General features: G+C 42.3%; 2 long non-coding RNA genes across 2 annotated transcripts in view; both read left to right on the forward strand.

Annotated features, from left to right (window-relative positions):
* The window catches only part of LOC124063354, a 55,490-nt gene extending 28,074 nt beyond the window's left edge, over positions 1-27,416 (forward strand). The window contains exon 3 of the long non-coding RNA XR_006844094.1: positions 26,428-27,416. This is a non-coding gene — a long non-coding RNA (uncharacterized LOC124063354). The remainder of the gene's footprint in view (positions 1-26,427) is intronic.
* Positions 499-2,573, forward strand: LOC124063355. Its single transcript, XR_006844095.1, has 2 exons — positions 499-572; positions 2,258-2,573. It is a non-coding gene; the product is annotated as an uncharacterized LOC124063355 (long non-coding RNA).
* Positions 27,417-27,879: the final 463 nt, after the last annotated feature.

The following is a 27,879-nucleotide window of genomic DNA, read 5'->3' on the forward strand; positions in this document are numbered from 1 at the left end:
ACAGGTCACGAGGACTCCGCTGTTTAGAAAACAGACAGTCAGGTTTGGGGGCGGGTGGTGTTGGCGACGTGGACCACTGAGGGGCCCTGAGCTCAGGTTGGGTGTTGCATGGTTGCAGGGAAGGTGTTAGTGACAAGTTCTGACTTTTGCTTTTGGCAAGCCTCCAAATACATGGGATGACAGCTCAGTTCCTGGCATTTTAATTCCAGTCTCAGTTCTGGCAGTGCCCAGTAGAGCCAAGCTCTCGTGTCTGTAGGTATGAACCTGCTCATAGACAGAAACAGGAAACGAGGCTTTGATCCAGGTGACAGCACGTCCCAGTCCTGTATTTGCTGTGGTGAAAACAGCCACACGTACTCACATGCTTGTGTTAACGTCAGAACAACGTAGATTGTGATATTAAGCAAATTCTCAAAAGAACTTTGTGCTGATTAATTGTTCTCCTTGAACTTGACATTTCCATCTTTATGGCCTGAAACAAATCTCGTCTAACCTTCGGGGAGTCTCTTCAGATGGAGGGGTGGACTGGGGGACCTTCCACAGAAGCAAACAACAAACAAAATCCAGCTGAAGTAGGTCATCGCCCGTGAGCTCCGAGCAACTGTTAGATGTACAGGACACGTGCATACAGCACATGCATGTATTTGAAGTTACACTATCTGTCTGAGTGGCGCTTTTCGAATGCCACAGAGTTTATCTGCTACTTCTCGATCGTTTCTGTTCAGCTATTTTAGCTTCCTTGTGTTGCTTTTGCCAGTTTGCATCTTTAGTAAATTGCTGCAGCATTTCATTGAGTGTCGTCATCTAAGGCTGGAAATGTCACCTCTAAATGGACATTTTAAGGTATTTATCTACATCAGATATTATATACTGTACTGTGTGCACTTTAAATGTGCTTGCTTTGCTAACACACAATGACCCTGTAATCTGCGCAATGATTTCAGACCAAAGTCGTTTAAAGAAAATGGGAGTTTGAGTGAAGTTGTGGACAAGAGTTGAACGGGAGGATGATGGGGGTTTCTAGGCAATTCAAGCACTTGTTCAGCTTGATTATACATAGCAACGCTGTGATAAGGCTTCATTGAAATTTACAACAAGCAATCTCTACCATATGGACTCACCAAATGGGAGATCACAGACTGGCAAACGCAATCAGCTTTTTAATTAACAGAATTAACAGTGCGATGTTAAACCATAATGACAGCAATAAAAACAGTTGATGTGACAATCAAAGTGCACCAAAAACATTCATAACCATTATTTTCATTAGTCTGAGAGAAAGACAATAGCAGTGAGTGGGGTTATGTTGGAGAGGGATCTCAGACCCCCATGTAATCACACTCGAATTAGCTGCAGATACCGAACACTCCAGCAGGTTATAAAACACGGGGTCACAGAGAACACTCATTTGGGTTTATCTCAGACACTTGGTTTGATGTTGGCCCATTCTGTGAAGGAGTGAGTGTTGTCAGAGGCAATAAACATCCTGCATTTTGAAACCTCTCCGAATGTGAGATGAGGCCCAAATCTGCAAAGTTGGCTGATCTACCGAGTTTCGTCTTCCAAACTGCCATTGCGGCGTTACAACCAGAGATCTGATCAGCAGCTGAAAGGCTTTGGCACAAAATAGCTGTTTATTGACCATAAAACATGTGCGTGTGCACATAAAAGCACAAACACACGCCCACATGCTTAACAAACAAACACACACACACAAACACCTACACACGGAGAGATAAACCATAGCGCCACAGCAAGGGCCATACCCCCGGCAACAGCACACAAAAGAAAGTCAAATTATTAGAAATAATGAAAAGCCATCAATAAGAATTCTGCAGAGACTCATTTCATTCTGTTTTCAACAGCGCTTTTCAGCCCATTATTTTCTGTAAATGTTAACATCGCCAAGCCTGCCTATTGATTCTATTATTTTTGACCTTGCATTAGTGTCGGCTAATCTCGCATGCTATAAAATTTCATTTCATAGTGAAAAATACTCCAAGGCCCTAAGGGTGAGTTATACACAGGTTGCGACACCCCTGGGATTCATAAGTGCACATGCGGGTAAACAAACCGTACATTTAATGTTTCTTAGATGAGTGAGCAGCGCTGGGGGTTTCATTTCTTCCTAAACCTCAGGGTTTTTCCTTTCTTTCCTGTGAGGTGGCTCAAAGTGAGAGTTAGCTGGCGAGGGCTCATTCGGAGATGAATGCGAGCGTCTTCCAAAACGATATTGTATTTTCACTCCCGTACGCAGGCCTGAGAGGAATGCTGATCCGCTGAAGCCAAATGCCTCCTTCTTCCCCCCTTCCTCCTCCTCCTCCTCCTCCTCCTCCTCCTCCTCCTGCGATGCATGTATGAGGCATCACCGAAGATTGTTACATTTTTCAGATCACACTCAGAAATGACCGAAGCTTGACCTGGACGGGAGAACAATGAAGCTGCACTTATTCTACACCGGCTGTTATTCACTTGACACATAATGATACTCAGTTGTAGTCAAGAGATTTAGATTAAAAAAAAAAACAACAAAAAGAAGAAAAATCACTAAATGTCTGATGAGCCAAGAAAAACCACTGGGATCATTTCTTTTCTTTTCTTTTTTAAAGAAGGGCAGATGTCTGCAGTCGTCACAGCTGTAGTCCACAGGGGTCCAAGCCAGTAATAATAAAAATAAACATACTTCATTCCAACTTGTATATGTAGTTAAATTCACAGAAAACATACCGTGGTGTAGAGATTAAATTATGAGGTCCTTTTTTTGCCCGTATTTCGTCACCCAAAGCGGAGAACCTTGTTTTGTTGTATCCAGAGTGTTTTGGAGACCACGCTGAAGCTACCACTTCATTCATATCAACACGCCTTAAACTGCAGCCACGTTTAAAAAGTGAACCAAACTCTCAAATTAGTGTAACGTTATTCACTTGGAGCGGCATAGTTTTAACAGTCCCTTTACCTGAACCGTGACGTGGATGCACATCTCTTCACGTACGGAGAAGGGATTCATCCACAGAGTTACGCCACACAAAGAGCTCGTTTTCCTTTAATGTGCTCCCTTTGTGGCAGCTGCAGAACGGATTTGAACAGATGAAATGCAGAATTACATGCAGTCTCCAAAGGAAATGGAGTACATAATGATACGTGTGGTGCCAAATGTGGGCAGAACTGCGACTGAATGTGAAAATGAGCTTAACTCCTGTCTGTGGCACATTGAGGTGAACCATGAGGAGCATACAAGTGGTTGAAATTAGGTTTAGGTTGCACCAGCAGCAGCTTGCAGAGTTTTATTCTTCCTGTTCTTAAAACGGGTCGCTGGTCATCTCCTCATCCTCCAGCATTCCTAGAGGATGAGTAAGTGATAAAAACTGGTGAAGTATCAACTGTATTCTGCATATAATCGCTCCAGACCGCCGTCGCAACACTCACATCACAGAAGGACGTGGCTAAAAACAGTATCCATGTTTTTTTTTTATTGCTGAAATGTCACTATCAGCTAAATGCAGTTAAATTAATTTTATTTGCAGGTAATGAACCTGATGCACAGCAGTGTCTGTTAGTGGAGGCCAGACTGTTTCGGTCTGTGTTCAGGATTCAGAAATAATAGATCTAATCTGCCTTTTTGTCCTTAAATCATCTGATAAGCCTTTCTATCCTCGTTCATTGTTTTCTGGTTTGTTTGGGTTTCTTCCCCCCACAGATTAATCAACAGATGTGCGTTTATGTATTTTTAATGGTCCTCCTACCTTATCACACTTTTCAATTTGGAACTTTTGACACAAACATGCTAGAGCACTTTGCTGCAGACAGAGAGCAGCAGTGGGAGAGGAGGAGAAAGACCCAGTGATTTTCCAACTGCGGATGCCTGTGTTCTGGGTGTCACTTTGGTTAATAATCTCCTACCAATCCTTCAACTCGGGTGCGCGTTCGGGACGCTTCAAACCATGAAAACAGCTGGCTTTGTGCAGCCCAACTGTCAGAGTCTCCTTTGCTGTCGATGATGGAAATATCAACCCAGTGAGCCGTGAGTGGACGTCTCAATCTGAATCTCTTCAGCTCAGCTAAACCACAGCCGTCCTCCCACTGATAATTCATACAACATACCCGCACATTAGGAGCACACTGAGCCGTCCTCTGCTCACTAATTCTGTTAAACTTGAAATTAAATGGATTTTTGTAATTTCTTAGACTTGATGTCACTTTGATATACAATTGTCCAGTAAGCATAAATTCAGTCCATTCAGGCTCCAGCACTGGCTCTTTTCAAATACTGAACAAAATGGTGAATTTAATGAAAAAGCTCGACTTCAGTGATGTACACGAGAGAAAGCATTTTCTCACAAAAGTCATGATGTCCATCCAGGGAATGAACAGTTTGGCACTGATACCATGAAGTGAACACAACATTAGACCGTTTCATCTGTTTCTGGATTTTAATGTGACTCTCAGTCACATTGCCAGCAAGCACTGAACCTCCTCGTTTATTTTAATCATCACAGCAAACTAATAAAAAAAAAACAAAAAGAAAGAAAGAAAGCACAATCAACATACATGTCTAAAAATTTCCAAGTCATTCATCAAATAAAAACAAAGAGAGCATCGGATCATAGATTTATTAACAGTTAGATAGGGTGGAAATTAAAACAGTAGTGGATTCATTTTTCACACAGACCAGATTGTAGTCAATGTTCAAAGAAGAGGAAGGAATGCTGTGTTTGTTTTTCTTCTCCAGACCACCATTATGTGTTTTCAATATGATGTCAGTTGGAGATAGAATTATAGAAGTCCCTGGGGCTCATCCAAGTTTAACAAAGCACCAAGGACAGACAACCTTAAGCCCACACAGCTCTACAATGCTCCTCTCATGGAGAGTGTAATAAATAAATGAGCAGATGAGTTTGGTTCTGACAAGTGAGGGACATGGCGCTCCCTGTGCATTTTTGATAGTGATCTAATTCATCTGGCAGGCGTGGATGTTGATTAAATCAGAATGTCAGCCACTTGACAAGACAAGACACAAGCCGGCGTGGAACCTGTTTGAACAGCGTGAGCCGTGCAAGATGGCCAGGGAGATTTGCAGTGCTGCGTGTCCGCTGAACTCCACGCACCCCCCTGCTACCAACAACATGTCCAGAGAGACAGACAGACAGACAGACAGACAGACGAACAGCGACGTAGAGGAATGCGCCGAGGCCCACCTCTTCTGTTCTCTCTCGGGGTTGACATGAGCCCTCTGACACTCGGGGTAAACAGAAGGGTGTGATGGCACAGCCGAGCTCCCCTTCACTCACGTGTGGTTGATGCCTCCATCAAATCTCCTTGACAATCACGCAGCTGGAGGCAAGACATACGTACATGCTGAAATCACCGGCCCTGTGATTACGGGGAACAAAGCCTCGCTGAGCAGGCTCACTATATGAAAGACCATCAATGGAAAATCAGAGCAAAGAATGCTGAGGGTTGGCCCGTTGATAGCGGCACACAATGGGAGTATGATAAAGGGGGAGTTTCGGAGACAGAAATCGTTGAGGCAGGTTGCCATTTAACTGATGAGTGCCTCTCCAGAATCACTATATCTGTGGAAAACTATTGCTTTCCCCCCCAAAATCCAACACAATACCCCAACCATCTGCCAAAGTATGACAACAGACTGATGTAAACACACTTTGGGAAATGATACACGTCGTTTCAGATTTCTTACCTGCACAAGACATACAAGTGATGTTCTTCTTTTTTTTTTTTGTTTGCAAGTTTGCTGAGGTCTGATCGCCATCTTTACGCCGTATCCTTTCACAAATGTATTTTTCTTTTCCTCAACTCTATGCACAATTCTCACCGTGTTTCTGCTGATGCGTTGAATTAGGATTTGGGTCCTTGCTCGTCTCCTCTCCTGCCTTCCTTCACCTTCCTGCTATGCACAGCTCCAAGGAGGTCAAAGTTACATGTAGAAAGTCACGCTGCTAATCTCCTTTGTCACTCATAAAATTTACACAGCATCTCCCTCATGGAGGGCTGTCAGTTTGCTGCTGCCTGCGTCTGTCAGAGAACACAGATAATTACTCTGAGGGATCGGAGAAAGCCTTGATTATTTATAGGGCTGGATGTCTAAAAAGAAAGGAAAAAATACTATGTGCAACTTTAAATGATTTCTTGTTAGTAATAATACAACAGCGTTATCCTTTTAAGATGATCCTGACTACCGTTATCAGTTTAGCAGGAAAAATGCAAAGACAAAAGGGTCAAACCCCGCAGTGAAAGTCTTATTTATTTCTCACAAGATGCAGATTTACTTTGTTTAAAAAGTCCAGAGTGTGAGATGAAACTTTTCTATGCTCCCAGACAAGCAAATGACACCGAACATACCGTTACAGACGTGCCACATCCTCTGTGAGCGAGCGTCTCTGACTTTCACTTCCTGGTCACACGTCAGGCTCACAGTGATCCTGGTCACATGTATCGGCCGCTGCGTCGTGGTGTTTTTGTTCACCTTGTTGCTGTGACCTCACCTGCTGTTTGTGTGTAATTCTCTCCCACGATATCAGCACGAAAAACCCATGAATTACGCTAAGCCGTGTGTGTGAGAGGAAAGATCAAAAACAAGCAGCTCTTCAAGGAGAAATGATGATGAAGCTAAAGTGACGTGTGCTTCTGAGTCACCTCACCTTCAGATCGGGAACAGTTCCTTTTGTTTTCCATAGAGGACGGTGGGTGCTGTAATGGACTCCAACATTTTAATCTCCCACTAGTTTTTGGTATTTAAAGCCCTGAAAACATGGCTTCAAATCTTAACGCTCTCTCTCTCTGTCTCTCTCTATAAAAAACTGAATATTCATGACTAAACAAGCATCAGTTAAAGTTACAATAACAACTTAAGGTCAGCATCATTTTCATTTTTCAGTGAAAAATATTTGTCGGTGACCTTTTTTTCCTCAACGAAAACAAGACTAAAATTAAAAAGTAACCTTTGAAAACACAAACTGTGATGAAATGTATTGCATTTTTCATCACTGAGTAAAACCTAAACACTGATATTGGAGACGGATGATAGGACATATTAACATAGTATTTCATTTAAGATAATGTAACTTTAAGTTTGGGTGATGTGGATGTGACTTTCACTTCCAGGATTAATGCTGCTGTAAATCATCCTCTAAATGTTAGCTTGTTGTTTGACGTTTTAGCCTCCCTTTGAGATTAAGACGCGTGCGCTGCTTTGGTCACGTTTGTTTGACCGTCACCCCACCTGCTGTCATCAGATTCTGATTCAGATCTTGCCAAGTCCTGACTTGTGCACAGGAGTACGTGACATCACAGTGCTCTCCCTGATCTCTGCAGAAACTGTTGCAGCGTGGGCAGAAAATAGTGTGTTCGTGCAACGGCTGACCTCGACGCTTCGGAGCTTCTTCCGTTGCCATCGTTGTCCAAATCAGTATTTGTTGTTGTTTTTTTCTTTTTTTTGTTGGTTGTCAAGTTGAGGATGCGGAGGTGGGGATGGGAATAGACAGTGGCTGACGTCTGTCCTCCTGTCCTCATTACATTTGAAGCAAAGTAAGTAAATAATGACCTTAAGTTTGAGGAAGGTACAGTAGCTCATCCTCAGACCCAGCAGTGGTATATGGCATCCAGTTCACACAGGATCCCATTACTCAGTAAGAAGCAGGATGAAAAAAAACGTGTGTTTTCATGGGCTTTAAACCTGGTTAATTAAACCTCTAAGAGTAGTAAAATATTGCGAGTGACCTGTACCCAAACTGGGCATACGCGTGCCTGTTTAATTCTAATGCGCTACTTAAATGCCAGCTTAATAAGAGATAGCAATTCCATGTGCAAATCAATTTGATATCTGCAGGGACTGAAAAGTGCACATCACACATTACGAGCCTGGATCAAGCTGGGGGCAGGTGCCTCTCTTCTCAGAATTACAAGGAGAGTTTGCAGACAGATATGAATTTACAATTAGTCTCATCCTGGCGACTTCTTAAGGTTTGTGACAGTGTCTGGGGTTCCACTAAAGGCCATGTGTGTGAAGCCATGAATTTCTTGCGACAGGCTATGATACCAGAGAGGCTATATTTAGGGAGGATAACTAGTACTGCACGGTATAATCTGACATTTGTACCACAAGGGAGTCATACTGCATTGCTCACAAATGACAGTGTCACTGTTGGTTTGTGTCCCCGGTGGAATAGGTTAAAGAGAACAAAACATGTTTTTGCAGTGGAGTGCCGCTCTGCAAGACAGATCTAATAAAACTGTATTTGATTGTGGGGGTATGATCTGACTGTGGCTGTCACTGGTGAGTGAGCCCCCTGAGCCCGGAGACAGCAGCAGTCTGGTTGAAAAGGAACAAAGAGTCCCTGGGAGCGGTCTCAGCAGACTCCGAAACAGGAGTCTGCATGACTGGCCTGCTTTTGATGGCTGACTTCAACAGGGCATTTCAACTTCCCCTCCACTTCCCCGGCCCTCTAACCAGGGACAAAAAGAAAAAAGCAGAGGCCACCATTGTTCTGGTGGTACCTGCTGTCGATTTTCTGGAAAATGTAAAGCCAAGCATATCACTTTATAAGAGCTAATCACTGAAAAAAATAACCCCCAAAAAACATCCTAAATATCCTGGGCCAACGTAACATTTTACCAATCTATGCATTCATTTGCTACCTAGTTTAAATTAAAACATCAACCAGCATATTTGAGTACCTGTCAAATCCTTTTAAAGAAAACAAGCATGATGTAATTCTGTTCAACCAGGCAATTCATTAGCCCAAGTCAAACACCGTCCCTCTGCAGCTGGCTGCTGTTGTCCTCCCAGCGGACGCGGAGAAGCCACTTAGGTCCACATTCACCAAGGTGATCAAACCTGCGTCAGCCTACACCTGCCTCCCCTCTCTGGAGGAACCAAGGCAGGCTGCACAACAAAGCTCTGGCGGTACACTTGGGGGAGTTCAGCTCACTGTGCCTTCAATCACCACATCTCAGAGCTATCCAAGGATTGCGGGCATTTAGAGAAAAAAACAAAACAAAACACAGGAGCGTACATGGAAGAGTTTGTTTAGGATGCGTGCTGCACCGGCTGATTGATGTATGAAGAATATTCCAGCCGCTCAGCCACTGTAGTGATCTATTACACTTTGCATTTTCCTATGCAGTCTTTGCATGCGCGTCCAAAGTACCGTGCAGAAGGAGAAATGATACTGCTACTAAATAGACATATGGAATGTAAGTGTTCAAGACATCTTTACTAGGAGACATTAAATCCATGTTCGCAGAGGCAGTGGAATATCATAAGAGCTAGTTGCTCAGTGGAGATTTGGGGATCAGCAATGTGCAGGCTGTTTTTTTCAATGATATGTTTGAATTATTTCTTATGGGTGTGCATAATGGCAATATAAATCTTTCTGGGTGTGCAATTACAAAGACTGGCATGGTCTATTCCCCGCTGGGTGATCGCCTGCGAACAATGACATATTACCGGCTGGCCGGCAGTGGTCATTAAGAACTGATATGGGATTTATGGCCAGTCTTTAAACATGAGATGGCATTAGAGAGATTTGAATACAGTCAAAATGGCACAAAGAATCCTGCCTGAGCTAAGATGGAGCTAATGAACTGTGGTCGGAAAGCACGGGGATATGAAGTTATTTTGGGTAAAGCCAATTTCTCATCAAGCAAAATGAGTCTGATTTTAATCAGACATTGTCAGAGTCCATAACAAGCACACTGTGTTATTATGGTATGGTATCGTGAGGGTTTATAGGTTTGCGACGGGCAAAGTCGAACGATTAATCTATTAACGCACGGTTCAACTTTCTAATAATGAAATGCATGTTGAAAAGCAGACGACAAAATGTGAAACGTTAATATGAAGTCTGAAGAGCACAGTGTGATTCTATTAGAAGAATTCAAAACGATGCGGACCCTGAGAGGCAGTACAGTATCATCTCAGTCAGTGTTTCTGCCAGACAACAAAAGCTCTCTACCATCTTACTAATTTCCAGTGGCAATTAAGGAGTCTTACATTCCACACGATACCTGCTGAGAGAGTTTAAGGAGCTTAAACATCAGATGTGTTCATTGGAAAGTGAGAAATAAAGACTTTGCCTCATCATATTAGTGCCAGCCCTTAAAGTGACTGTTTATCATGAGGTAGTGCTCAAGGTTTTAATGAGCTCCCTGCCTGTTCTAGTATAATTCCAATTAGTCCCTCCGTCTCATATAATGGCATGATTACCTTGTGAAGCCTCCATTGTTTTCTGTACAAGCCTTGAAAGGAACCCTGACTATTTTAATCTGTTTCCCAGTGGCAGCACACCTGCCAAGCCAGTTACACCTCCTGCCGAATGATCACAGGTATTGGTTCATTAATACAGAGGATGACAGTGTATGAACCCTCCCAGTCACACCCAGTGGATAGATGAGAAAATGAATGTTAAAATCAGACTTTGACTGCATTTCTCTTTCAATATTACACTCACGGTGTTTAAAATGACATCGAATAAGGAGGAGGAGGAGGAGGAGCTTATAAAGACGACATACACAGAACAGCAACAATATTGTGGATACGTTTTCGTAATGCTTTCAGTGTTTCTTGGAAAGCTCAGCTCGCTTGTTATAAAGTGTTGCTGACAACAAATCCTGCAGCTGTGTCAGCCTAAAGCATAGACTGCATTGCATCGTCCATTGGTTTGCGGAGCACCTGTGAAGACTCGAGTTTGACATTACGACCGCCGCCATCTTGGTTTTTTTGAAAACACAAAAGGCCACATTTGGGGGAGAGGGAGGAGCTGAGGAGGATAACTTGATTGGATCTGACTAACATGGAAGAGGTCCAGTCCATTAAAAAGACTGTAGTTCTTAGTTCAGTAATCTGTTGAACTGAATCAGGTTATTCTCCAACTCCGACCCCAATTTTGTCTTCTTTTTAAAAAATTCTGTTGCTTGGACAAAGGTAGCTGATGACTCCTGCTTCAAAGAAAGGCCCATTACCTCAGCTTTGGTCGCTACCATTTCAGAGGAGACAAGGAGCTATTTTTGATCAAAACCCAGACAGTCATTAGCAGCAGCCATTTGCACTGTCATCTTGTTTGGACAGCCTGTGGCTTCCACTTGAAGACAGTGCCGGTTCAGAGGGAAATGCACCCACCCCGTTTCCCTCAGCCTCCGAGCTCTCCACACAAGGCTGCTTTAGCAAGAACCTCACCGCGCAGTCATTCTGATGTACCCCTGTTGTCATTTGTCACAAGGGCATGCTGAGAAAATGCTTAACCAGAATCAAGACGTGCAGTAACTTCATGCAAACGAATAATCGAGTTAATGTTGTTGATTGAGTAACTTTCGCGACCGCAAGGGCAGCACGCTCTGCCCGCACCATATTGTTCCCAGTGTCTGGGTAATTGATTCAGAGCTCTGAGGACACTGTCTTGCACAAGAAATGTTTCATCCAAATCATAATTTAACAGGGTATCAGCAGCAACGAGCACAATAGGAGAGGATGGTAATAGCCAGCGCCTAAAACTGAATTTAGATTTTCTCTCAGATTTGACACTCGTGCAGAATAGGAGACAGGAGGGAAGAAATGGTAATCTGCAAGAAAACCCTTAAAAGAATTAATTTGGCAAGGTGTCTGAGAATGTGACTTTATCCGGCACTGTGATTCCGACTGTCTCCTGTAAGAGTGGGATGACTGTCTTTCTTCCCTGCTGACAGGCAGACCCAGGCCAAATTGACAGTTCTTTAAAGCGCCTGACAGAAAGCCGCATTAATTAAGTCATTGCTGGACTTTAATTGTGTTAAGAAGTTGAAAAAAAAATCTAATATGAGAAAAGGTTACCAAGTCCTCCGTGGTGTCAGATTTTCTACTTTCTATGAATATTAATGTGCCTAATGAAGACAATCTTCGCTTCATCTCCCCATTGTTCTGTATTCAGGTGCCAAGCTTTCACAGCCATTGATTTGTTGTTAAAGAACAAATATGTCATGGGAGAAAATGACTGCCACGTCTTTTATCTTAAATTTATCAAGAAAAACGCCTCTCTCTTCGGTTGGAGTGTGGATTTATTTATTTATTATCTATTTTTTTTTGTGTTATTCTAAAAGAGATTTTAGCTGAGTGAGTGTCATGCAGAAGTTGTCAAGGTGTGTTTGGGTGTTAATTAGATGTGGTAAGCCAATTTTTCTGTTCTGCTGTGAACAAGGAACAAAGAGAAATTCAGATTTCATGAGGTGCGATGGGCGACAAATAAATACAAAGCCAGCAAAGCAAACCAAGTCTTTGTCTTTAGCCAGTGGTGTACAATAATTATATCTTTTAGCATTTGGTATTTGAGCACATCCATTCAAAAATGCATTGGTAGAAAGAAACCCTCTGTGAATGCTATCAGGGTAAAAAAAAAAAAAAAGAAGGAGTAAACACGTTTGGACGATCACGATTTCTCCGAGGTGGAGAGCAGCTGAGGTGCGACTGTCTGCCATTGCTGGCAGATAAAAGTCATGTGATAAGATATTTGATGGCAAGTTACAAGTTCTTTGTGCTTGCCACAGAGCCTGGGGGGTGGGAGCAACACCAAGCGCTCCTCAAACTTCAATATTAACCAGGCATCATGATTGCCAGGCATATTGAGGAGACAGAAATTCAAATGAACCTCTCTCTCCCCGTGATAAGACGACCTGAGTCCTTGTGAAAGATGAGCTATGGCTATTTCTGGAGAACGAAGTGCTCGGTCTCGCCACAGGGCAAACCCTGAATAGCCAGGGTTGGAATTACTTGAAAAGAGGGACTGGCTGATGTTCTTGGCACTTGTCATTGAAGGAGTGTCTTTTGTTCACCATGCCATAGATCTCCATCTGAGGAAACTGTACAAAAGGACTCATGTATTTGTGAATCCTTTTGTGAAAAATTAACATACGCATGTGACCGAGGGGAAAAGGATGGTGTCAGAATATAAATTTTGCAACATCTCATCTGATTTACTGTTCAAATTTTGGGAAACCTGGCTTGCATTGCACCCTCGGCGCATCTTCCCCTCTCTTCAAACGTCCTCTTCTTGGATGGCCGTTGAAAAGAGAGTAGTCGCTATAGTTAATTTATGTTGAGGGCTGGGCGTATACAAAGTGTGAAGGATGGGGTGTGGGGGGGGGGGGGGGGTCTGCACACATGTAGACGTGCTGCCTTTATTGCATCTGACAGAGACGACTTCTTTCTGATGTCGTCCCTCTGTGCATGTGGGAGTCGGCGAAGTTCTGCATTGTTTCCCACCAGAGGAGACGTTTTCTGTCTCGCACAGGGGGAGCGGGTCAAAGCTGCACTGAGATCAAGTCTCCAACATAACCAATTTAATGCTTCCTTCAAGGGGTTTCACGTCTTTAAAGAGGACGTGTTAATTCAGACCAGGATAATTCAGTGAATGTGATAAATTTGTCAGTATTCGCACAACTTTTCAGCCCAGCATTGCGTATAATATTAGCCCAGTCTGCACTCTCTCAAATTACATGTCTGTGTTTAGTTATTCCTGTTTGTTTATGCTGTTAGAGGTTTGTTTACATCAGTATTTTTGGGGTATACAACAGGAAAACATGTCTGTTGTTTAATTGTGTTGAGCCAATTTTTAATCTATAACTCAAGCTCCTCAGTTATTTATGTGAACAATCTCAACATTTATGTGGACAAAAAAAAAAAAAAAGACGGATTGCAGCTTTAATGCCCCTCCCTTTAACAATTTATGTCACACAAAGCAGATTTTTCAAAGGTAACTCTGCAGGGGGAAGTTCTTGCTCAGATTTACTTTAGTTCCCATGTGCTGTGAACCACACTTTTATTTATGGGGAAAGTTTAACTCCTGGCTTTGTGCTGCAGTGATTATTATTTTGACACTGAGCCATTATCCAGTTTTGAAATGAATCAAATGTAATGGCTATGTGGCATTAATCTTAAATCAACATCTTACATTTTCTTCATATATATATATATACACACACACACACACAGCCCTTTTCGTTATTGTCCTTATTTTTTTTGCCAGTTTTAATTTGACTAGACTGACCCAAAAAAGACACAGGAGAACAAATGAAGAGCAGCATCAGAAGGAAAGTAATGAAACGTCTTTCAACAACACTTTGTCTCCGTTCCTTTGGCCAAGACTGGGATACCTATTAACATTCCCTTTAAATTATTCATTCTGATGGATAAAACACCTCCACAATTAATTGCATGTGAGCCACCCAACCCCCTTAAATCTGTTGAAGAGGCTGAAATTCACAGCGTGCACTCGTTAAATGCATAATTTCCTTACACTGGACTTTTAAATATGGAGCTGAATGTAAAAATAATAACTTCTAGGTAAATAAAGTAAAAATGGATGGCTGCTGATTAATTGGCATAGCATGAAATATTCTCTCTTCATCAGGCCCCCCTCTGTAATAATACGCCTTGAGGAGAAAGAAAGAAAAAGGAGAGACACCCCTCTGATATGAAACTTTCCTGTCGTTTGTATATTCTGTTTCATGGACGTCACTTCACAGCAGATGAGTACCACACGGCTCGCTCACTCATGTAAATTACATCACACTCCCCAACCTTGCACCATCCACTGTGAAAAAGGCATTCAGTGCCATGTATTAATCATAAACATCAGAGATGTATGCAGTATTAATTGTCGTGCTTCTTTAAGAGAAAAAAGAAGATTTGGGCATCATGTTTCACTGCGTGGAGGTCTGAGCTGTTCGTCTGTGGTAACATGTGACATGACTTCATTTGCAAACTCCTTCATTTTTGATTTTACATGAAGTCCCGCTTCTCACTGGTAATTGCTGAGCTGTACTGTTGTTTCCACCTGGAGAGGAATACATTTGTGCCTCACATTCAAGGATTAAGTGGGCAGAGACTGCAGTATTGACGCAGGACACAAACACAAAGGCAGACTGATGGCTGCTACTAAACTGATGTAAGTGTCAGTATTGATGTTCGTGGACATTGCCATTTTAAAAATGCAAACTCGGAGGCAGAAATAAAAATTTATGTTGAAAAAAAGTCATGCTGTAAGCAGGGATGTTTTTGAACAAGTCTGCTGTGCAGAAGCTTATCCAGGAAGAAGAAGAGTGTGCTGCCCAGCTATTTATTGCCATGCTGCTGAATGCAACGCCAGCTCAAAAGGCTTCAAATCATTGGGGAGATTGTTAGGCTTCTGTGAAAATTACGGAAATGCAGGGGAAATGGATGAGCAACACTTCATAACAATTAATCAGGGGCCGCTGATTAATAAAGTTCATTTTTTATTCTCGATGATTCAGGGGATTATCAAAAGGACACTGTCCTTGTCATTTTGATTAACAAACCCATCCTCGCTCTGGAAGAGGACGCGCTGAAGGGAGACGCTTTCTTTCGCCCATAAAATAAATATTGAATGAGAATATTAACTCGTTAACCTTGACAAGTATTTGTAATTTTCATAAGGGGGTAAACCAGCAGATTCAGCACAAAAAATGCTGTGGGGGTTTGAGAAAAGGCACGAGAAGAGGGGCGGGGGGACGACAACACACAACAAATTAGAGAGAATGAAGAATGCTACTGCATGAATCCTGTCATTTTTATGGGCTGCAATGATTAATTTGTTTGTTCAAATTCTCAATTAAGCCAGGAGGAACTGGCAGAATTAGAGAAGGAGAGCAGTGCGGCGTTGTCTTGGCTTTGCAAGCGCCCCTGGGGAGATATAGCCCTACCTGATCTCAGGTCATCAGGCGTTTCTGCAGACAGCTCACACAGCGTGGAGCAGGGGTGTGGTGGACGTCTTGGAGATTCATTTCAAACGGCACAGAAACGAAAAATGTAAATCAAAATATTTCATCAGTCCCCCTGATAAATCATTCTGCCTTTTCCTTTCATTTGTCCAGGTCGCCTTGTCAAGGGTAATGCCCTTAAAATGTCAATTGTCAGTGTGAGCATGCATTGCATTAGACACAAAGTACAGTTCACCACACACAAAAACAGCAGTCAGCCGCGGTGTGATACAGAAAGAAATAAAATATGGAGCTTGCACTTCCCTTTTCCCTGGAGGCCCTGTGCACTTATTATTTGTCAGAGTGACAGATGTTTTTCAAATGACGGTGTCTCATGTGTGCTGAACTTCTACCGAAGCCCGACCGTGAGAGACTGCCAGACGTTATACGCCATCTGATGGTGGAAACCCCCGTGGACTGAATCCCCCCACCGCTGCGAGGCTTTGAACAGCAGAGGTAGAGGTTGTCAGGATGGTCTGCTGAGGTGATCGCAGCACCTTCCGGAGCAGCGGCAGGCTCGGACCCGAACCTGGTTTATGTCGTCGGCAGGCAGCAGCACAGAATCCACAGTTAGTTTTACTCATCAGAACTGAATTTGCAGTTGAGTGCCGGGAATTTGTTTTGGCGGCTTCAACAAATATTATTTACAGCACCGACATAAATATTAATATAGATAGAAAACGAATTTGCAACTAACTCCGCAAATGCACAAACTGAGCAGAGAGAAAGAGGTCATTTTGCTATGTGCATTTTTTAACTGCGCGTGGGAGGAAAACACTCAGGTAGCATCATCGAGCTAAAATAGTTTTAGCGGGTGGTTGTCAAAAGATGCAGCACAGAGAGGGTCAATGATGTATTTTTACTGCCTTCCTTCAGCTCAAACCATAAAGGGTCAACCAGAAGCAGACTGCACATGAATTTTATTACAGATATTTGTCAGATTTTTAGTGACAAGTCAGAGACAAATAAAGTAGACGTGTTAATGCGCACTGCACACTACACGGTTGCTTTAACAGTATATAACCTCAGAAATCCAGAACTGAACATATTTTAAAACAAGTGTACTTAACTTGAGGATATCCCAGAGCAGACGTGCTATTTCTGTTCCACTACATTTATGTAACAAACATCTGCAACACATTGTGAAGTGAAAGAGAGAGGAGTCACAGTGGAGTGTGGCTCTTAGCTGACCCGCTGTTGTGTGGACAAAGTGTTCAGCCGTTTTCTTTTTGACACGGTGCATTTAAAGTCAAGCACTACACTGTGTTTATTCTACATCTTTATGAGGCTGCTTCCACTTCAGGAAGGTATTTGTTTACCTCTCTTACAGTTTTGTGAGACTGAAATCAAACAAGAGGATACATCCCGTGCATTCGAGTGTAACTTGTCAAAAAAAAAAAAAAAAGTAATCTGGAGGGAGGGCTGTTTCTGTTCTACATACGCTGCAAATTCTTAGCACGAAAATGCAACTTTGTTATTGTGTTTACGACCATTATATGATTTTTGTAATGAAATCACAATGTGTTTTCCGGACCAGTGGGTGCTTTTAATAGTGTTGGCCACCTTTCTTTTTTCCAATTCAAGGTGTCCTCTATGCGGTATGTATATCCAGAGCAGCTGCATTGACTAGAGCCAGCACTTGTGAAGTGAAAATGCTTATTAGTCAAACAGTCCCCATCGGAATAATGCCACGGTCAGCCAGTGGTGAGGGATAACTCTGTGTGGATGACACTCTGGAGCCTATTCTGTAGGGGATCTGTTTTAGTACAGCACGCACAAACATGATGTATGGACACACAAGCAAGGGAAGCATCATGGGACCACACAGTGGAAAAGCTGCAGATGAGTTAGTGTGGCAAGAGCAGGGTTTGCATTGAACATGCTCTTCAAAACAATGACAGTATGTTCTAGTTTCTGTTTAATGATCCGTTTGCCCCTGCAACCTTGATCAAAACCGGGGAAAAAAGGCAGTTCACGGTGAATATGGGATGATTGGAATGTTAAAGCTTTCAGGCTTCATCGAATCCTTTGAATTTGTGCGGTGGGAAAAAAAATAAACTACAATAACTACAAAAGCTATGGCTAGTTTTACACATACAGTGAAATTCCTCTGTGCATCTCGAGGAGATGGGTGGTGAAGCTAGAAGCTTGGTGACGGCGGGGCTCATCGCTGGGCTTGTTGTCGAACTGCAGTAGCTGCCGAGTTCATGGCTGACGCTAACGAAAGACAATGACAACGGTTTTCTGAGCTTCGGGTTTTTTTTTTGTTTAAAGACAACCTTCAACATTCAGTCACGTCATGGTGGTCGTTCAACAATAAAGACAACAATTCCCATGATCCCACACTTCTTTTGTTTCCTTTTTATTGAGAGGTGATAATAAAATTTATGTTTTATTTGGTCAAAGGGAAGACGAAGACGTCCGACCTGTCTGGTATTATGGAAACATACATCATGTCACTTCCTTAACTAGCTCTTACCTGTCAGCTGGCACTGTTGTTAGCCTGTTCGCTAACGAGTCAATAAATTAAATATTCAAAACATATTCTATTTCAAAATATGTACTTAAATACCAGTGACTCCTTATACCCCGGCAGATTAAAGTGGGTGGGTGGACAAACACAGCTAATAAGCTAAGCTAGCTAGCTAGCTTTAGCATGCTTGGGTGTGAATAGGTTTTCACTGAGGTGTACTTAGCCAGACTTCAAGTTTAATACAAAGAGGTTTGTCATAGCATCATATATTTATGTGGAACATTTGCTGCGTATGGAGAAGAGGAAAATCAATTTACCGCCTCTCTTGATAATTGAGCGTACTGGAACAATGACATGCCAGGTATAAAGCAGCCTGCCTACCTACCTATCTATCTATCTATATGTCTGTTTACTCGTATCACCCTTTAAATGTATGCCGTTGCTTTTCTGCACCCTGACGGTGAACAGAAAACGTGAAGCAGGGACAGGGTTGTATACTTCACTGATTTAATTCCTCATCTCCACTTAACAGTCTCTAAGACACCTCAGCATCAGCCAGTAAACCTTCTCAAAATAAATCCAATCCCATAAATCTACCTCTGAAGGAATCTGATACTTTTAAAAAGTGACAGTGACTGACCTTGAGATTTATTTTTGTCACACCAGAAACCGTCTCCCTCAGCAACGAGAGATGTGCCTGTCCAGATGGTTTTGTGTGGCATCGTCTTGCTAATTGTCAGTGATGCCATCAAAGGGATGTAGCAGACCTGACAACTTAGCTGATGAGCAATAAGATGAGTATGAGGGGGGAAATTAGAGCCAAAAACATGTGACAGTTATTTTGTGCAGCCTACCTATGCTTTTAAGCACTTTAAATCCTTTGGCCTCCTTTGTTTCCTGCATTTGTTGCAGACTTGAATAGAGCAGAAAGCAAAGTTATTATTAAACATGGGTTCAAAACAGTTATTTCTGTGTAATTATTATGTCTAATTACATTATTCGAGCTATAAATATCGCTGAAAATGTAATAATGCAGAAATAATTAGTCCATAATTGCATATTAAATAAGCTTCTGAAAACTGCCTCTGTGGTAATAACACACGTTTTTTTTCTTGAAGCTACCACCTGTCCAAGTTCACTTTAAAGTTGAATTGGCTGCAGCACAGAAGCACAGCAGTACATCCCTGGTGACTGTAAAACATGCAAGACAAAACATATGACACAGGGGATGATCCTGACCCGAGAATGACATGTGCTAAAGTACATTATAGTCATTGCCAGGATAAAGGTCACTTTGACTCCTGTTATAAATTGGACAGGACAGCTCCAGCATACATGGAGTGTCAAGTGTGAGGAGGTCTGAAAGAAAATCCCTCGGATGTTTCAGGACACACACGCGCACACACACACACGCGCACACACACACACACACACACACACACACACAGACGGGCGGATAAAAGCGTCTGCGTCTCACTCTCACTTGTGATTAACACACTTAATCATCACATTAAAGGAGGAGTCCGCGCTAAGTTCATCATATAATGGAGATGAGTGAGATATAGGCTGAGGTGCTTCACTTTGAACCCTGCCGGTGGTCATCAAAATAATGCAGGAAGGTAGGACACAAGTTCAGGGTTTATCAGTGCTACTGTTTACACGGCTAATGAGCGAGTTCACAGTTTCACCTTCTCTGCAGCGGCAAGAAAAATAAATTTACATGTTCGTTGGAGGCGTAATAGTCTTCTGACTAAGAATACCCTGCAACGACAGCAAGCTCAAGAGCAGACTTTTGCACTGGGATACAAAGGGAAGCGACTTGAAAGGAAATAAGCAAATGAATGCAATGCCTCATTAGGCGGGCTTTATTTGACCGTAGCCAATTAGAGAGCATCTGTAATTTAAAACAGCCAACCTAAAAAAAGACTCAACGAAGTACACATTTGCCTCATGGGAGCGAAACCTTGTTTTCATTCAAATCATTATTATTATTTTTTTTTTAGCAGTGACATTTTCCATTTGAACGAATATAAATAATACACAGAGGACACGCAAGTTCAGAAATATGCAACCAGCCAGCCTACAGTAAGAGTTTGTAAGTTGAGATGAAAGAGCGGGGTCTGAGGGATTTCACGGAGGTCAAGGTTGTTGCGCTGATGTGTTTGGCCTTGCTCTCGGCTGGCTGTGCTGACTTGTTTTTGCCGTTGCTTTGTGATCGATACCTCTCCCTCCGTCTTAATCAGCGACCCGCTGAGGTATTTTCGGGCTGTTACCTTAATGACACAAAGATGCGCTTTGAAAAACAGAGCTGCAGTCGGGGCAAAGACTGACAGCTGTTTAGGCACGAATCACACCTGAGTGTGGATTAACGCGGCGCTGCTCACGAACAGGCACAGCTCCGAAATATTGATGGGGAGAAGTAGATTCAGAGGCGCGTGTGAGTGATTCGCATCAAAAGATATGACCAAAACAAGATCCCGACTGCTTGCTTTGCAGGGGGAGCCTTGTGAAAAATAGTAACACCTGTATTGCTTATGCTGGTTGTTAAGCATTGGAATAAAATTTTGTGCAATATGCATAACCAAATGCTGGAATAATGAGCCATCTGTATGTGTGGTCCCTTCCTTGGAGATGCCAAGAACGGCACCATCTGTGATGCAGCTACCAGCTGTTTTCCTTCTTATTACATGTTTATTAAAAGCTGCAGTTGTCCTCTTCAAGAAGAGTAAAAGAGAGCACGGGTGGCAATGTTGGTTATCTGATTGCCTCCATCTCCATTAGAAACAGACTCGAGCTCCGTTCCTGGTCCTATAAAAGTACGCTAACTGTTTTAACAGAACAGAGGGAGCGCTAATTAAATACTCCTTCTTTTTCATCAGCGACTCGCAGGAAATTAAGAGAACAAACACGAGATTGACTGGCAGCAAAGCAACAAACATGAAAGAGGATGAATGAATCTAATCCACCAGGACTGGAAATAAATAAATAAATGACGTCACTTACCCCACCTTCACTTAGCCCTTTGGGTTTGTATTTCAAACTCCCTCAGCAGGGTTTACGCATCTCTCCAATTTGCATTGTTTTCAATTTTCAAAACCTATTAGCAAGCTATCGATCGACCACAATTGAGCATTTATGCACAGCAGGCAACCTACATCCCTCAAGTCAGAATCAGATCACATCTCCCGTAATTGAGGGTGGCAGAACTGCAGACCACCCTCTGCAACTGTCAACAAATTTCAGGAGCTCAAACTAAGATGCGTCAGGGATGCATCCTGCGCCGAGTGATGGACACTGAGAAGGAGAACTGGAAATGTCCATCAGCATCCTCTGCCATGTGCTGAACAAGACAGGTCAGGTCTGAATAGACACTGACAAACCCAGGGTGGACACACTGTCGACGCAGACTAAAGCAATACCAAGGGACAAGTGACAGGCTGCTCTGATGCCTTACTTAACTGCAGCACACGCACACACGCACACACACGCAGCGAGGCAAAAATAGGGCGTGCCGGATCGGACACCCACGTGCGCCCCCCTCGTCCATATGGACAGACAGGCCTCACGTCCTTCACAAGGAGATTAAACAAACTTCAGAGGGAGAGTTTAGCCTAATTTGAACACGGCCAAAATGCTGAAACGCCACTCTGTGTTAATACGTGTGATGAGAAGTGCAAGAGCAGAATGTGGTCTGAAACAGCAAATTGATATTTCTGACAGTGCATCCATTCCTGAGCTTAGTGTGTTCACTCTGCTCAATGCTCAATAAAACAAACAAAATGCCTTCTATTTCTGTATAAACAATTACCTGCCATAGATTGTAACCTTATTGGATCGAGTGAAATGTTTGAAATAAATCATTAAAGGTGCTGACAGGGCATTTATCTTCACTCTTGCTTTAATGCTCTGTGCACAACACAGTGGATGAAGTCAGTCAAGGGTGTGTGAGGGTTTTTTTGTTTTTTTTTTGAGTAAGCCGGGCCCCAGTGTGCCTCAGTGTGTGTGTGCTTGTAGGAGCACCGTTGCGTGTGTCAATCCTCCTGTGGAGCCATGTTCTCAAAGCTCTTCATTTTGAAATCAAGCATGAATAATTAAGCCATTTCACAAGGCTGCTTTAACGATATATTACATGAGAGGAAATAGGTCAAGCAGCAATGTTAGAAAGACTGTTTGCATGGGTTTTACTGGGTTAAAAAACGGTGAACAATGCTCCCCTCCCTCCATGGCCCATATACTGTACTTACTCTGCAGAATGACTGACAGCTCCTGCTTCAGACCCATTTTTCTACACAGATGAGTTCAGGTTACATCTAGGTCATAGCGCCATTCCACCTCAGATAATATGACAAGTTTGAGCCTATCACTGGAGGTGATGCTCACCAGTACACAAAGCGTTTTGACAAGAAAAACAGACAATTACAGTGTTTAAATGTCTTAATGCGTATTTTGTTTTCCCGAAATGTTACGCTATCGTTTTTGACAGACAAGAGCAGATATTAAGGAATCACTTGAAATTAAATGTAGCTATTAGAAAGAAAGATATTGCCATAATATTATATATGATTATATATACTGTATGTATGACAGATACACTATGTAGACAAAAGTAATGAGACACAATAGGGACTTTAATGCCATCTCATTCTAAACACACAGACAGCTTTGCAGCTCTAACAGCTTCCACTCTTCTGTGAAGGCTTTCCACAACATGTTGGATGTTTCTGTGGGAATTTGTGCCCATTCATACAGTAGAGCATTTGTGAGGTCACACACTGATGTTGGACCAAAAGGCCTGGCTCACAATCTCCGTTCCAGTTCATCCCAAAGGTGTTGGATGGGGTTGAGGTCAGGACTCTGTGTGGGCCAGTCAAGTTCTTCCACACCAAACTCATCCAACCATGTCTTTATGGAGCTTTGCTTTGTGCACTGGGGCACAGTCATGCTGGAATAGAAAAGGGCCTTCAACAAACTGTTGCTACAAAGTTGGAAGCATAGCATTGTCCAAAATGTCTTGGTATGCTGAAGCATTAAGATTTCCCTTCACTGGAAGTCAGGGGCCGAGCCCAAACCCTGAGAAACAGGCCCATGTCACACCTGAATTCAATAATAAAGAGATGTGTCTCAGTACTTTTGTCCATATAGTGTGTATAATGTACTTACTTCGAGTGCTCAGGCAAAAAATGTGAGAAACTAGTAAAGTCTTTGTTTGTTGATCCTTAATGAGAGACACAGACCCCCCGGCAGGTAATTTAGAGCTTTGGTGACGAACGACTGCTGCTTCGACTCATGTCTGCAAACCAGCCAGTATGAAATTATATAGAAAATAGCAGCCAATGTGATATTGCTGTATAGTGTATAAAACAGGCAAACAGAGCCAGCTCTGTGTCTCTGCCTGCATTTCTTTTTCATTGTAGTCTGAGACAGATTAGGGACGTAATTTTATTCGAACCAGCTCGCACAGCGTGACACTCAATCAGCCCGTAACACTGCTGTTATCGCACAGTCTGTAGGGGCCTGCATGCACATTATATAAACATACTACACATACTATAGCCTTGGTTTTTCAGCACGTACGTCCTGTGCCGCACAAAAAGCCCACAGCAGCATTGAATCAAACGTAGCCACCAAAATATTGAAATATCAGGTGTGAGGTATTAACACCTGTCAGGAGGAAAACCCACTTGTCATGTAGCAGCTTAGCTACAAACAGCGCAACAATATAACAGCGATGCCTGTGTCTCAAAAGTATACTATAAAATTGTGAAAAGGAGTAAATTCTGAGTGATGTGGAGGGGAAAAAAGCTCCAATGATCTCTGTCATCTGTTACATTCAGCCCTGAGGACAAACACGGCGAGTCCCACAAAGCTCCTTTAACTGCGCTTTCAACAACAACAAGACTCACGTCAGCTTGTTCAACCTCACCTACTTTTGACTAAACCGTGTTCTCGTCACACAGGATGGGACCACACGCTCTTGTGTGTATAACCATCAATGCCCTTTGCTTCTTTCTGTTGCTCAGTGAATCCTTACATGGAGAACATGTCTTTTAAACTTGTAAATTTAATGCCGTTTAGTCTGCTTCTGGAAGCTCTTTAATGCTGTTGTCGAAAATATACAACCGATGATTCATTCAAGATGAGCTAAATGATGTTTGCGCGATCACAGATTTCTAATATCCCGTTTCATGTTATTTGTTATTCCCCTCCCTGACGTTCATATTAGGTTTCCATCGTTGTGTTGCTGCATTGTGGTCCTGCTCTGGGAAATTTTATTTTTAACCACTTGTCAATCACACAACTGGAAACTTTTAGTTTTTTTAGACATCCTCTGAGTTAGTAAGAGCTCTTTGTTATTTTTTGCTTTGGTAATTTTTCACAAGCATCACATGAGGTACATCTTAAAATCAAGCAGTTCCTTTTGACTGTATGCATATGTTGTTGTTACGCTTTGAAAATTATGAAACCAGACTTCAATCACAGGCTGTCCGTTGCACATGAAATTTCATCTTTGGATTAAAGGCAGGTTTATATTTCTGAGACCGTCCTCCTCCTTTAATCACGACTACAGCATTCCAGTTGGACTTCCTGTTGTCGAAAGACGGTGTAACTAAATAGTTCAACCACATGATATGAATGAAGTCTTTGGTATGATGCTAAAAACAGTCGCAGGTTGAGTCCAGGACGTGTAACTGACCAGTGTGGATCCTCAGAAAAGCTTTTTGTGTGTTTAAATGTTGTAGATTCACAGGAATCTCGTAAAGTCTGCAGTAAGACTGAGCTTGTTTGTGTTCGGTTTGAACGCACTGTGCTCCTGGACATCGCTGTTTGTCACATGTTTGTTGGAGTATTTTTAAATGAATTTGAAAGGGTATGGCAAAGCTACATGAAAACTCATTATTTAGACATTGTCTGCAGAATCACACTTCTGACCTGAAAAAGTACCCATAAATGTTGAGGGTGAGCAACCAGGCCCAGATGCTGCTTTAAATACTTTTAGATATGTCTGAAATGTTAGAGAGAGAAATGCTAGAGATGAGAAAAATGAAATGAAACAACTTTGTTCCAGTATTGTCCTCCATTTTGTCACAAGGTTTCATAAGGAAACAGATCTCCAGTAACACAGAAAGGTAATCCACATGCACCTGGTTTAGACCACCTGTTGTAGACGTCTTGTCCAGTTTGTAGGGAGTGTGCATATTAATTAGCTTTTGTCCAGTCTTGTCTATGGCTATATGACCACATAACGAAACCATGACAAAGTGTCACAGCGGCTGAGTGCCTGAGGTTTCTTTAGAAAGCCAGATTACTTGTGAAGTGGTTGATAAACCAGGTTGGGATACAGGTTTTTAAATGTAGTATAAACTGATGATGTGATTTGCTGTAAGCCTCTTGAATATTACTTGAGCTTTCAAGACTCAAATGCAATAAATCTTTTTAAATGTAATTAAGCCTGCAGGCTTAAATCAGCTGTCAAGATTCACACATTACATTACATACATGTTAGCCTCAGACATTACACAACCTGAGCTGTCTGTTTTGTCTGTACTTGTACTTTTATCCCACTGACTGTGTGTGAGATGTGACATTCAAGGTCAGCCCGAATCTCCAGTGTCTCTCCACCTCTGAGCGGTCCAGAATAGGCCGTGAAGATGAATCAGACTCTCTCAAAACTTAAACAGATGAGAGGTCAAAACTTCGGCTGCCGTCAGAAGACACTTTCTGCAGCTGCTTTGTTGACAATAAATAAAAGGCTGATTTTGTCTACACTCCAGAAGGGCCATGGGTGACTTCCAAAGAATGTGGGCACATTTTCTGTTGCAGAACTGACAGAGGATCAAGATTGCATGGGTGTAAAAGCTCAAGCAAACATTCAAAGAATGTATAAACTGCGCTTCCCGTTCTTTTTCAGCAAAGCAGCTCAAGTTTTGATGAGATTTGAGTTGAAGATAAAAAAAAATTGGTTATCTGACTTCGGGTTTTGGGAACATCCGCTTGTGTGTAAACGACAGCAGTCCCACTTTAGATTCATAATCCTGTCATCAAACACAGGTCAAAGTTCACAGACATTAAGTTTTGTTGTCTACTTTCGCCATATGTGAGCTGCATGTTTGCTTCTTCACTACAAAGTGAGCCACAGGTGGCTCTGCAGAAGCACTAATAAGACATATGTTTGTCACATTTTGTTACAGAGGAGGATCACACTTAAGTGAAATCTGTTGAAGTTGTATCCCGGAAAATCCTCAGGCAGCCAGGTATGAGAACTGCAACCATGTGAGGGAGGTAAAAAAAGCTCATCAAGACTTAAGGGATGACAAATTCCACCATCTGCGCGTGGATCCTGCGCCGACGCCGGTGCACGAACGGCGAGGAAAAAGTTTGAGACACAAGCGCATGAGAGAAAGTTTTGACGGAGGCAACCAGGTGTGGGAAAGTCAGCGTGGAGGCGACGCAGATGACGTAAGGACACGGCAGCGAGCGAGGCCTTTCTGGGAGAGATAAGGCCGGCGCTGGCGTGACGCCTGTCACCATACGTGCACGCTTTGTGTACACACGGGGTGTTAAGAGCTGTCACACAGGTATGGCTCAGGCTTGATCTGAGCCGTGATTGATCGCTCAGGTTCAGGTGGAGTTCACGGGAGGTCTCTGGTATCACCGGCAAAATGAGTGACAGACACAAAATGGGGTGATGGAATATTATCAGGAAGCCATTTGTAATCCGGGGCGAGCCTGCATCTCTGAGGGGTGTTGTCTCTCTGAAATGAAGTCATCCATCACCTCAACTTCATATTTGATTAGGTCATGAGTAGCTTTTAAAGAGAAAGAGAGGCTTTTAGTATTGTGGCCTCACAGTCTGATAAACAAAGTTGGAGGCTGCAGAGTAAAATTTTGAATGGGAATTTTAATTTATGGATTTTACTGAGGTGTGTAAGACGTACAAAAAGCAACTGAGTGAAAGCGTTAAAAAAAACTCCCTCAATGCTGACAGTTTTGGTTCTGTACCTTTTAAACTGTAGTAAAATAAAAAGTACTTCTACTACTGAAGCATGGAAATACCTGCTAGAATAGAAGTAAAATACTTATTTATGTGCTTTTGGGGAATGACATTAAATTAGAATTTAAATGATTTATTAATTCATCAATCAACAGATAAAAATGATCTGCAAATATTATATATATATATATAAAATGCTAATATTCCCTAATTTGGGCTTCATCAGAGTGACAGTTTGATGCCTTTCTTTGTTTTATTTGACGTGAAGTGAACATTTTAAGGATTTTGTAGTGCTTGCTATGATGACATCGTGTGTGATGGACGTTTTTCAATACAGCAACGAACTGCAGCCTTGTTGTGCTGATGCCTTTAAGTTCACAGAAGGGGAAGTAATGAGGTCAGAAATAGTTACTGAGTAAGGACAAACTGAGTGTGACTTGATCTGATGATGGGACATAAATGATTAAATATACAATTTCCAAAATGTTCCAGGTGGCCACATTGTTTGCATTATAATTACGCCTTGAAATCCTATTGTTTCAACAGCAGTAAACTCGTCTGTTTTTAATAAAACAGAGATGTAAAGTCACACAATCCGAAATTATGTTTGGCATGAGTTTTAAACTGCACCAAACTGCTCTGTTAAGGT

This window comes from Scatophagus argus, chromosome 8 (genome assembly GCF_020382885.2).
Source record: "Scatophagus argus isolate fScaArg1 chromosome 8, fScaArg1.pri, whole genome shotgun sequence".
Lineage (NCBI taxonomy): Eukaryota > Metazoa > Chordata > Actinopteri > Scatophagidae > Scatophagus > Scatophagus argus.